At 45.6% G+C, this 13,724-nt stretch overlaps 1 protein-coding gene across 2 annotated transcripts in view; it reads right to left on the bottom strand.

Moving 5' to 3' along the window:
• Nucleotides 1–13,724, bottom strand: part of nSMase (neutral sphingomyelinase) — a 43,796-nt gene that overhangs the window by 15,711 nt on the left and 14,361 nt on the right. The gene's annotated exons all lie outside the window — the stretch shown is intronic.

Genomic DNA, 13,724 nt, shown 5'->3' on the forward strand with positions numbered 1-13,724 from the left:
AGCACCTTTCATGAACTGCAACAATAGGGTAGTTTACAGGCTCCACACTAACAAGCAGTCAAAGGTAAGCGTTGTCGTAAATAAGTGTCTCTCTAGTTAACATTATATTGCTTTCATAATACCCACTGTAAGTTGTCGACAAGTAGAGCAGGAGTTGATTAAATGTGTCACACAGTGAATGCCACAAGCAGTTTCTTTGTGGCGCTTTAAACATGCAATGCCTTTACCTCTGAACACATTTAATACATGCTTACGACATTCATGTGCAACTCGCAGCTCACACGTAAAACGAAAAACGCTACAGGCAAACGCACAACACTTTGGTGCATTGCCTGCCCCCACTGCTTCCCCAAACCTGGTGAACACGCGCAACACATTTGCACACTTAGCTTTAAAGACATACTGACACACGTTTTTGAATTAAGAACTCTACTACATACTTCTTGTATGTAAAAGGACTGCACACAGCGAGTATGAATGCTCGTAAACGCAAGTCGTTTTAATGTGATCCCGAAATTGGCCTCAAAGTTCAGTACCTGTTGTCCTTGATAGTCACGGCTTGGCACAGAGCAAAATTTGGTGCCATTCTGTAGCTATAGGGATAAGCATGGCAATGTTACCAATAAAAAAATTAACTTGAGTGCTGGGCGCATTTCTTCTGGCAGCCACATTCATTGCAGGACACAGGAAACCAGCGAGCCAATGTATCATGACATTCTCACATGTCCACCTCCTGGGTACCAGGACATATTCATAGAAATGGGCATCATAGTAAATTATTTACGATGCTTCGACATTTGCCAGTACAAGTCAGAGACAGTCATGTCAGTACTTATAGGAATAGAGTGCCAACAGTTTAAACTACAAAGCAATGTGTTTTTATATGCTATCGACATCACACCAAAGCCAAATATACTCCTATGCACACACCGCCTCGACATGTAAGTCCTTGGTCAAAACGGGGCTTACTTTCGTTCCACTGTTTTAGTGAAGTTGTAGGTGTATTAATTACTTTCTTTTTTTCTAAGGGAAATGGCAAATCGAGTACTCACGGGGTCTGACTTTCATTGTTGTACTCCTCCCCTCCAACTCTCTTGCACTTAATCACGCGCTGTGTGCACAATTGTATGAAAGAGTGCACCAAGAGAAAAATATATTTAAATGTGTTGCAAATGCCTTGAAACAGTTCCAATTAGACCTGTGCCGTAGATTTGAGCATTATGTGTAACATGTTTAAGTAAAATCAGTTGGAGGGTAGATGTCTGGGTGTTTGCTCTCGGTACCAGTATGTCATCATGTAGTGGGCTGACTTCTTTCATTATTTCTCACATTGTTTCACATGCGGTGAATATCTCAAGTGGCTGGCTGGGTGCTTCCCAAGTACGCTAGACGGAATCGTTATGTTCTCATATCTCATGTCCCTGTAGAGATTTCTTGCACGGAGTCTGCATTCTGTGAACTTTACAACCTACACGAAAAGTGGAAAATGCTTAATCTGCTCTGCAGGAGTACTCTTTTCATGATTCTAACAAAGAAAAAAAAATGGTGAAGCTGACTTTTCAATGGACAGAATTAATTAGTGCCCAAAGGGGGGTTATTTATACATGAAAATAGTGCTTGTGATACAAATAACCAAAAATGTGCAAGACACTCCATAAAAGTCTCTGGAAACTGCCGTTAGAGATGAGATGCCTGATGATGATATTGCATAAGATCTATGACATTGGCCAGCCATTTATTCAATCTGACCTTAAATGTACACTTTACTGTGACATTATCTCCAACCTGCATGCGATCTGTATCTACCGTTATCTCAGAAATAAGTGAACCTGGTTCGATCTGACTGTGTCCCCATACTCCACCCACCAGGAAAGAAAACTTCAAAAGTCTGCAACAAAAACAAGTAAACGAACGTAAAAAAAAGTTTTAAGCTTCAGCATTGCTCGCACTTGGGTGCGCCTAATAGGCCAAGTAACGCGGCGCCCCACTGTCGTGGAAGGCCGTGTTCTAACGGCCTGGGCTTAGGTATCAGAACTAAGGGCATCAATGGCTATATATATATATATATATATATATTGGGAGCTTCGCGGTGAGACGACCGTATCGACGCCGATTTATACCTACGATATCGGCGTTTCGCAGATCGCGCCGACCTCGCCGAAGGACGAAACAAAGAGGCTCGATAAAAGAAAGGATCGATGCGAAAACTCCTTACGAATGACCGGCAAAGAAACTAATAAAAGAAAAAAAACATGGCGCAGCTTGGCTTGGAGATCGCGGCAGCGATGTGCGCTGGATCAGCTAAGGTGAGCTTACTACGCAGACGCAGCGTTCGCGGTGCTGTACCGAGGAACGCGGAGTGCGACAACGCGCGGACCGCGATGACCTCGACATCGAGATGTGCGGAGCGATATAACGCGCGCCGCCAGCGCCGGCATTCGCGTATCGCGCGCGCAGCGACACACCAACAAGGGAAAGTGAAGTAAGTGCAACGCTAACCTTCGTCTCGGCCTTCTTTTTTTTTTTTGTTCTGGCTTTCGTTTTTCGGGGTCGCGCGAGACAACCATCGATGATAATCATCGAGAACAAGACCGTTTGGCGCGTCTGCAGGAAGGACGTTGAAGGAGCGAGCTTGAAACCTTCACAACAACACATTAAACGGGCTGTATAAGGGCGGCCTTAGCGTTCTTGAAAGAGTAATGTTTAAAAAGATAATTAAAAGAAAGCAAGAAAAGAAAACAAAACAAATAAACTTCGGAATTTTGCGTGCTAGAAGCACAACCTGATTACGAGGCACGGTGTAAGGTGGACTCCGGATTAATTTAGGCCACCTCGGGTTCTTTAACGTGCACCCTGTAATGCATCGGCACTCGAACAACATTCTTGCATTCCGCGCCCATCGGAATACGACAGCCGCGGCTGGCCGTATCGAACCCGCGACCTTGTGCTTAGCAGCGCTGCGCCATACATCCCCCGAGCTACCGAGACGGGTAAGGAGTAAAGCTAGCTGTAATCTAACCTAAAGACAATACCGCGCCGAAATGACGTTTAAATAGAGATTAAAAAAAAAGAAGATATATGCGCACTTTCACTACCTCTGTGGATCACGCAAACGGATATTGGGGGCGAGCTCCACCACTGGAAACAACTGGAAAGGCTTCATTATGCAAAATAGAAGTGAGGCGTGCAGACAGGACACAAGAGTAGAGAAGTGGACTCTTGTGTCCTGTCTGCACGCCTCACTTCTATTTCGCATATTGACTCCTTACCAACTAGCTCAGCTTTCTGTCGTTCTAAACTGGAAAGGCTGGCGCCACCGTCGGCGTGACGTAATATGAGGGACCACGTGGACACAGCGGCCGCGTCGGCTGCTTCGGAAGCGCCAAAGCGAGCTGAAAACGAAAGTTTAAAAGTCCCACCTGCACTGCGGTTCTGATTAAGTGGTGAGGCTTTCCCGCCTTGGGTGTCCGCTTGACAACATTTGAAAGCACTATAATAGGTAGTGGCTGCCTTTGGAGGCGTGCAGCGTGGTAGGCTACTGCTCGGTGCCGCAGTGCCGGACGTACGCAACGGAGCCCGGTGTCAGCCTTATTCACACGTAGCCGCAGGACAAGAATGCGTGATGCTTGGCTCGCGAAACTTAGAACCGGCAGACAGCCGTCGGCTTCAACTCGGCTATGCAGCAAGCGCAAACGCGAGGAAGATTTCTGCTACGGCGCCGGGACTGCGCGATATTCGGTGAGTAGCAGAAAACGCGCACTGAGACGCTCGCCCGCGCCCGCTGCCCGGCTGATGTCATGACGGTTTGGTCTATGAACTTGTTGATGCTAGATGCTGGCAAGTTCACTGGAATGGAAAGGGAGTGGCAGGAAGTATATAAAAAAAAGCATGGCATATGGTCATGTTTGTGTTATGTATTAATGCATTGGATTACGAAAAAGAAGAAGCGGGGAAGTCGCACGCTGAGAAGACCGATAAACATACAGTGCGACGCAACTTGAGCAATAGTATTGCAACGTCCAAGAATATAGTAGAAACGAAAAAAGAAAAGATTGAATCGTCGTGACGGCACATCACAGTAGCCGTCGAAGTTTCAATAACGGAATTATTTTTGAATAGTTCTGATAGTGTTCACGCAACAATGGTTGCTCGAGTACTGTCATATGCTCATATTCTGCGAACCAAAGCTCACGGCACGGTGCGAAAACGCGCACGCAGCGAAAGCGAAACATTGTGCGCGGATATGCATGCAGGCGCGCAGTCGGTCACTGCGAAGCCGTGCGATCGCTGCATTGAGGCTTCATTCTGTTATGCTCCATTTGGTTATACAGACAGACCACGATAAGAACATATTTCATATAGTTTGCTCTCGGTGTTTGACTACCTTTCGTGCAAGAAGCCGGTTCGGGAGACTCCATCGCGGCGACTCCGCGCAGCGGCGTTCACTGTACGTATTCGGTAAGAAAATAGAGTCTGTGAACGATTCTGTGCTTTCAGTTTGCCCAAGATTATTATTTCGATACTAAAAAACTTCCCTCGTTTTGAGAGTACTTACAGAATTGTCTAGGAGGGCTGCCGCGTGGTGTTTTTATTGAGCGCCGTAAGCGAAACCTGTGAGGAGCGCGCCTCGTTATCCCTCATACTACGCAAGGGAGGCGCTTCCGACAGATGGCGACCCCGTAAGTCCTCGCCCCCAATATACACGCACGTTATCCGACGTTCGAATTTTCGAGATTTGCCGGGAATACTTCGATATGTGTTGGCCTCGATATGTGCTCGTATGGAACCTTGCAAGTATGGTAAGGGTTGCAACAACAGACGCGAAATGGCCATATGCATTCCGAACACGTGCAACTATATAGAATCCCCATGCTGGGCGAAGCGCTGCTATTTTTGGAGTGCCTCACATTTTGCACCCTTTTGGGTGTAATCTTGTCCTACAACAGCACTCTTAAGCAAAATGACACCCTTTGGGTTGTATCTTGCCACACAACAATAATCATCATCTGTCTTGCCCGCATTTCCTTTTTTTTAATGCTGCGAGCGCGCTACTTCCAAGTCGTGAACAGCATGCGCGTTATCAGCATGACAGAGCGTTCTCGACTGGAAAGTAGCAAGCGCAGAGCTTTCAAGAAAGGAAACGCAAGCAAGACAGATGACGATTGTTGTAGCCCGCTATCAGCATGATAGCATTTCCTGTCGGCAATGCTATCATGCTGAATCTCAGGTGGTCAAAGACTAATCCAGCGCCTTCCACTACCACATTCCTTATAACCCAGTGTGCATTTTCGGGCTGTTACACTAATAATAGGAGTAACAATAACATACCCTAGACACTACCTGAACAGAGTGCAAGAGCTGTTACACTGCGATAGCTTCACTGAGAGACCAAGTTGACCACGGTGCCAAGAGTAATTACTTGGGACAAAATCAACAGCATTTCTGTTCCACACAACTAGCGGAGAGCAGAAGTTCCAGTGTGCACTATTTTCAGAATGACTGGCCACGTTTAGGTTGAAGAGTGGAAGTTCGCCAAAAAAGATGCCAACAGTAATCCGTCTCCTGATCACCTCTCGTGGAAACCTCCTATGGGGAACCCCAAAGGAATATATTGGCAAAATAATGCAAATAGGTCACAGCCTGCATTTGTTTGGCGGAAAGAGATGACGTAAAGTCAATGACAAAATCGCCATTAACTGCAGACAGCAGGTTTCTTTCTCAACTTAAACCACTGAAAAACACATGTAAAGATACGCCATCCACATCTAGAACAGGAATTTTATGCAGAGAAAGCACCACAACACCACAAATAACGACATGAAGGGCTAATATCAGAATTCTTCTGCAAGAACAAGAAAATAAACAAAGCACATTTTCATTAATGTCAAAATGCAACGTAATTACCTTGTTACTACAAGTGGTTGACTACTATTTGTCAATCGTAAACTCATTGGGAACAGGTTGGTTACTTTCACAAAGATGGTGATGATAGATTCCTCCATTTACATAATTTTCTTGTGGGCAAAAGCTCAGCTCTTCTGACATTATAAAGTGCTACAGTCAAATCCCGTTACTATGAACCCCACATTAACGAATTTCTTAAATTTACGAATATTTTAAATGTCTCCGCCAGATTGCCTATATTTTCAATGTAAAAAATATTTCAGAACTGAATTTCAATACAGCGCATATTTCAGAATAATGGACGTAGTTTCTTTTCTCCTTTATAACCGAGGAACATCAGTATTACGAATACGGCTAAAAGTAACAGCGCCACAACTCTCGCGTGAAAGAGAAACTGCGAATGTAGTAGCTATCATCATCACCATGTCGAGTGCCAACTGCTTCACCACAAACTTCGCCAAGAACTTCACGACAATGGTATGGCTGGGTATGGCGATGTTTACATGAGATCCAGCGATGGATGCAGCTAGCGACGGCGCCTAGAAGAAGCGAAATCAGTTTTCGCTGCAGGACAAATTGGACGTATTGCAGGAAATCGACGGAGGGAAAAAGCAAATCGATGTGTGCAGACACCGTGGCACTGCCCCATCGACCGCCACAATCATTTCGAAAGACAGACAAGATTGTCAAGCTTAACTGGGAGTCGCAACTTGCTCCTGCGAGGAAATGGCTGCGACTGGGAAACTTTCAAAATGTGGACTAAGCTGTTCTCACGTGGTTCAAAGATGCCAGACTACAAAACGTTCCTGTGTCTGGTCCAATGCTCCAGGAAAAAGCCCGCAAATTTGCCGATGCACTTGAAATAATTGGGTTTGACGCCAGTGCGGGTTGGCTTTTTTGTTTCCGCCAAAGGAACAGAATAACTTGGCAGGTAGTCTCGGGCGAGGAAAAGGCTGCTGACAGAGAAGGCGCGGATTCCTGGCGCAATGATCGTTTTCTAGAGGTGGCTGAATCGTACTTTGAAGACAATATTTTCAATGCGGATGAGACCGCATGTTTTTATCAGCTCCTGCGAGACCGGACAATGCGCTTCAAAGGGAAGCAGTGCAAAGGAGGGAAGAAGTCGCATCTTCGCTTGACAGTCCTGCTCTGCTGCAATGTAACAGGCACGAAGAAAATTAAACCGCCCGTCATCGGCAAGTACGTGAAGCCTCGCTGCATGAAAAACGTCATGTCATTACCGTACGACTACCGTGCCAACAAAAGAGCCTGGATGACCAGAGCAATCTTTTCCGAGTGGCTCATCAAACTCGTCGACCAAATAAGAGGAAGGACGACCGAAGAATTCTACTGGTTGTCGACAACTGCTCTGCTCACACTGTGAATGCTCGCTTAACGCATGTTTGCTTGCCGGAGTTTCTGCTGCCAAAGCACACGTCCTTGCTGCAACCCCTAGACCAGGGCATTATAAAGAGTGTCAAAGCAGAATTTTGTAAGTGCTTTGTGCAGTGGTTGATTATCAATCTCCGCCTAAAGCAGCTGACTGCAATCAATATTCGTCAGGCAGCGGAAATGCTCACAGGAGCTTGGTGGAACTTCAAGGCGTCCACCATTAGCAACTGCTGGAGAAACGCGGCTTGTCAAAGCGCCTGCGCAGCTTGAAGATGACCTGGAGGATGTGGGATTCTCACACCTGTGCTCTTGGGACAAAGGAACGACAACACAGTAGTGCAAACAATCGCAACAGCATTTATTGCACCTTTCATAGATCAATGCCTGCTAGCCGAGTTGCTATCCACAAAACATGCTGATGGTTGCGCGACAAATCTACAAAGTCCGCCAATAATTTGCAGACTGGCATACACAGTGTAATAAATAAAAAAAGAAACTACATAGCTCTTCACCCTGGCTCCACAGCACATTCAAATGTCTAGCATTTCCTGGAGGTGCCACAGACAACCCTGAAGGCAACACTTGTGTAACATGAAGGCATTTCGATTTCATGCATACTTGAGAAGTGGCTCCTAATAAGAGAAACACTAAATCAATTTAGACCAATAGGGTATTCTTTTCAAAGTATATTTTCGTTAACTTAGCAGGAAGAGGTAGATTCAGATTAGCCTACATTTTTGCACTGTACATTACCCACGGGAACAGCCCACATTTCTGCATTAAACTACCTTCAGGATCAGCCGATCTATAAAAATTAAAATGAAGGCCCTTTCCTGGTCAGAAACCTCACCGCCAACATGTCAGTGTGACGTCACTCATTTCTACAGTATTTTTCTCATAAAAAGGTGAGGCGTGCAGACAAGACATGAGGGAAGTGGACAACACGAACGCGCAGTTGAGTTTTGTGTCTTCTTTCGTTTTTTTGCCTCAGTGCTCCCTTCAATTGATAGTCGGCGTTCGTGTTGTCCACTTCTCTTGTGTCCTGTCTGCACTCACCTTTTCTTGCATAATGAATCCTTACCAACTAGCTCATTTTTCTGTTGTTCTAAGCTTCTTTTTCTCATATATGGGCGTTTGTGGCTGAGTAAAGGTTGTCAAAAGGTTGCTGAAGAGTTCAGTCTATGCTTCCTTTAGAATACAACATTGTTAATCTCTACCGACTAACTAGGCCTAATCAGGCACCGTCGAAATCTATGGCATCACCACAGGCAAGTGCTGGAACTTTAGCAGTGACGCCACTCTGATCTTCCACTTTTGCTTCTTTGCTGGCTTACCAATCCTTATCTTACCGAAAGAGTGCCCTTTTCAGTACTGCAGAAGGGTAACTTACTACCACAATTCAACTTAATTTAATGTGTTCGCATTCTTTGGATACTTCAAGCACTTTCAAGTGGTTATGTTATCGACCTTTGTTTCAGGATGTCTGCCAAGGTGACATTTTTAACTTCCCTGAGTTTTTCAGGTTTTCCAGGAGTGCTTCTGAATGCGACACAGAAGTTTTTTTTATATCAAGACGGGCTGACACCGTGTCGCCCAATGCTATCACTCTCTAGTAAGCATGTTAAAATAAACACGACTTAATCCAGCTTCAATAGTAAGGAGTAATGTTTATTTTATTCAAAATAGAAGACTGAAGGGAGGGGTTAGTAAAATGCACAGCAAATAAAATATCTTTGAAAAAAAAATGGTAAAGCCCATTGCAAATCGAGTCGAACATTTTTAAATACGAATAAAAAGAGATGCATACAGCAGAAAATATTTTCGAAAATGAGCTATTTCTATCAACTGATAGCAAGCTCATTGGTATCAGGCCCGAACTTTGTCACAAGTGAGATTCTCTCAGCAGCTGGAAAGCCAACCTCAACTGTCCTGACATACTCTCAGCCCATGCACAATTCCTCAGTGTTGCGTTTCACTGCTTTAAAGATTTAATTTTGGTTTCGATGAGGGACACCTGCAATTCAACATCAGCCAACATGTTGTTTTTTGAGCTAAAGCTCCTTCAAAGAGGCAGTGGCGCGCTTCCTTTCCCATTCGTTCCTCAATGCGTAGGTCCTTCTGTTATCGTGTTCCTTCCACCACGCGTTCGCCCCACGAACTATTCGAAGCATCTTCTTGGTCAGTTGTACAGTCAACGTCCGATTTTTCGGCCTCGCTAGGGGCTGCTAAAACTTCCGAAAAATCGGGCAGTCCCAAAAGATGAATGCATGTCTTTTACTGCCCTTAAGGACTTAAATAGCCACAGGCACGTCCGAAAAAGCTATGAAGGCCTGCCAGTACACTTATTAGGTACATCGGGGCTTGTACTGTGACAGGAGACGGCGGGTGCACGCGTGTGTAATTATGGAATGTGTACTGTATCCCGCGACAATTGCCCCTTCCCACGCTTGTGAAGCTTCCCCGCAATACTTCACGCATGCTTCACCGCGTAACATCGCTGTGCGGAGGCGAAGCTACCTTTCGGGAACCGGCATAATGCAACGCGCCGTGCTTTCAAAGCTTCGAAGCCAATCGCAAGGATTACAGAGGCGGAGTCGGTGCCGTTGCTGATAGCGGCGAATTATTTCAATGAAAAAACGCGGCAACGAACGGCAAGAATTTAACAGCGAACGTCGAAGCAGCTACGCCTCGCGTTTCCGCGGTGGTGGCTACGGCTGCCAGCGGATCTGCGTACGAGAGCGCCGGTTCGAGGCGGCAAGATAATCAACATCGCGGTGTTGGCTTTGATTAATGCCGTTTCGGACCTGCGGTCACGGCAAGAAGTCCGAAAAGCCGGACGGCGAAGGTTTCTTGTGTCCGGAATTTCAGACGTTTTTATACATTTACTCTATGGGGTACGTGGTGATGCTGCAAAGCCGTCTGCATTATCGGGCATGTCCCAAAAATAGGGCGTACGAAAAATCGGTCGTCGACTGTACACTGGCAACTCCTCCAGCCGACGACATGGCGTCAAAGACAATTCGTTACGATTCCTCTCTTTTACTCGTGCCAGCATTAGGGCGACTTTCGTTCTCCTACAATAAAATGACAGCTAATTTTCCCCGATAGAAGCACTAGTTACTTGAGTTTCTCCTGAGTATTTCCTGACTATTAAAGATCCCCGAGAATTCCCGGTTTTCCCGGTTGGCAGACACCCTGTTGTTTGTATCTATGTATCATGTATATTGTTTGCATCCAACTGTTTTCTCGCCAAGTGGGTCACTGGGTAGTCTGCGGTTGAATGGTTAGCGTATCAGGCTGCTGTGCCAAAGAAACAGGGTTTGAAACCAACCATCAGACCAACTTGGGTCACTGGGTATACGTCAATGTATGCATAGGTACACTGGATATGTGCTGCTTTCAATGAATGCCTTTCATGCCAGCACTTTTGCAAGCAGTGCCATGAATGCAATGGGTGTGTGCTGCTCTTCAATGAACGTCCCGCAAACTTGGGTCGCTGAGTATGTGCCCCTCAGTGTGCAGCAAGCAAGGTAACAATTTTAAGCCTTCACAAGCACCAGCACGCCACGCTTTTCATCTCAGAGGTCACATGCAGACTTCTTGGTAGTGCCACTAGATGGTGCAATGTGTCCAGAAATAAGCGCAAGAGAGGAGCCCAGTTACCACATGATGCGTTTCTCAGCGTTCATACGCACGGAGGCACCATGCATTTCGAAGGCCACATGCAGGCTTCATGGCAGTGGCACTAAATGGCGGCCAGTATTCTTAGGGAAGCGTGAAAAGGGAGTCGCACTGCAGTACACGTTTCATACATAACTAGTTTCGGCAGTGGCAATACATTGCATTGTGATATTTATTGAACGCTAACGCATTACCGTCAAAAGTAATTGTCAGCTGGGTTCTGCTGGAATTTTTTTAACTCTGCCGTGCCTCGAGTACTCAGCAGATCACACGACTTCCAACATAGAGAGCACAGAAAGACAATGTGCACAAAGCTGCGAGCTTTATCTGCTCAACATTCACCCTGGCACCCGTTGCATCATCGTCGACACATGGTGTGCCAACCATGTAGTGCTAATCGCGTGATCTCCAACATTTGGCATGTGGAAAGACTGTGTACACCAAGCGACCAGCCCACACCAGCCCTCTCAGTGCCCTGTCATATGATGGCCTCCACGGCTGCCAACCTTAGGGAAGTTTCTCTAAATCGAGGAATTTTTGTATTTGTTTAGGGAAATAGGGAATTTTCTCCAAATCTAAAGAAATTTCGTGCATGCCACAACGCCCACCTGCTATGTGGAACCACAGCTCTGAGGGCACGTTTGAATTTCAGGTACAGTAAATTACCTCTGCATTACCATACAAAGTAAAGTTGTACTGTAGTGCATCACAGTGCCCAGGAAATGACAGGGTGTGGCTGTTCTGGGTTCCTTGACAAAATACTGCTATTGCACCACTGTGCTACTGATTTCTGGGCACATAAAGGGGCCCTGCAACACTTCTCGTCGAAGTCGTGGAAACTATTCCACATTGAAAGACACATCTTTAGTGTAAGGGGGTTTATTTACAAGCAGGGCTATGCAAAAACAACCTTGGCCCAAGAGTATCAGTCCTTATTTCATGCTCTCCAGGCCGCTGGACTTCGTCGTCTTCTCTCAATAGTTGCCGACTTTCTTTTGCACTACAATGGCCCCGGCAGCTAAGAGGAGCCATTCTGGCGACTCAAGGTGACGTGAGCACAAGAGGGTCATAGTAGAGCTTTAAATGGATAACGTGGACTGTTTCATGACAGTGGCAGCGTCTGTCGGTGGGAGGTGCCACAGGCTTGACAATGAAGTTCACTGGCGATGTGCACTGAACAATGTGGTAGGGACCATGGACCATGATATTTTGCCGCAAACTTGCAGGAGAGACCAGGGGCCTGGCATGGAATTGAAAGCCAGACGAATGAGCCAACAGGGAAGGTAGGGGCAGGTTTAGCCAGGTCAAGGCATTCTTTTTGAAGACCTTGTGTCACGGATGAAAATAAGCGCGCTAGTTGAAATCTAGTGACTGTTGGTTTCGAGTTTTTGATTTAGGTTGTCAATTTTTTATTAAAATTGGCAAAAATTGAACATTTTCAGAAAACGAAACTATCAAGTTTACAACTCTAACTCAGCAACGAAAAATGTTGCCACAATTTTGTGAATTGCATCTAATAGTACATCTAAAGCAGACAAAATTGATATGTTACACATGAATCTAAAAAAGTTGAGTAATACGGAAATACTACAACTTTTGCAGAACTGTCGTAAACAACATAACAAATTCACGTAAGAAATAACAGGACACATCAAATTTGCCCTATTTCAATGATCTAATGGATACCATTTACAGAACTGCGATATCTGTTCTTGATGCAGAGCTATTCATTTGTAAAGTTTGTGCTTCTATTTTTTTCATACTTCTGTATTTTTTGAAATTCTTGAAACACTCAGCCCCTAAATTGAAATTCCGCTTTCAACAGTCACTAGAATTGAACTTTCTATCTCAAATGCAACAAATTCCATTAAAATCAGTCCAGGGGTTATCTCAGAAAAACGTTTTTGCGTTTTACATGTACTTCAATAGGCCACGTCGGAGTTCAGCCTGAGCGAGAGCTTCCTCTTAAAGTGCTTTGTCAAGCCATTAGTCTGCGGATGATAGCTTGTAGCGGTGTGAATAGTATTGCACTGACTCAGAAGCTCTTGGGACGACTTGCGAAAGAAACTTGTGGCCTCGGTCGCCAAGCAGCTCACGTTGCATGTTGTGGCAAAGAATGAAGCTGCGCAAGATAAACAAGGCAACAGCACAAGCTGAAGCTGCTGGAAGAGCAGCGGTATTGGAATAGCAAGTGAGATGGTCGACGGCCATAATAATCCACTGATTGCCCGCAGGGGTGGAAGGAAGGGGCCTGTACAGGTATGTGCCGATTCTATCAAACTGGCGAGCTGGACATGGCAAAGGTTGTAATGGGCCAGGCATGCGACAAATTATTTTCCAGCATTGACATTCAATGCAGGAACGAATGTACTGGCGGACGTGTGTGTACAATCCATGCTAGAAGAATTGCTGGCAATGTCTATCATAAATATTCAAGACACCAGTGTGTGCATTTAATGGGTCTACATGGACATGCATGCACAGGTTGGAGTGCAAATAGCGAGGTATAACAAGAAGCCATTAGCGACCATCTGGGTGATAGTTGTGGTGGTACAACATGGTGTCCTGGAGTGCATAATGAGGCACTTGGCAACGAAGGGCATGAGGGAGCCATGGGGATGGTATCGCCGAAGGCATAGAGAGAATGTTGATCAAAAAGGTTACCCAAGGATCCCTGCACTGTTCTGAACGCATGTCAGTCATACTGATGTCAGCGAAGGAAGTTGCAGAAAGGGAAGCAGGTGCAA

This window comes from Dermacentor andersoni, chromosome 10 (assembly GCF_023375885.2).
Source record: "Dermacentor andersoni chromosome 10, qqDerAnde1_hic_scaffold, whole genome shotgun sequence".
Taxonomy (NCBI): Eukaryota; Metazoa; Arthropoda; class Arachnida; order Ixodida; family Ixodidae; genus Dermacentor; species Dermacentor andersoni.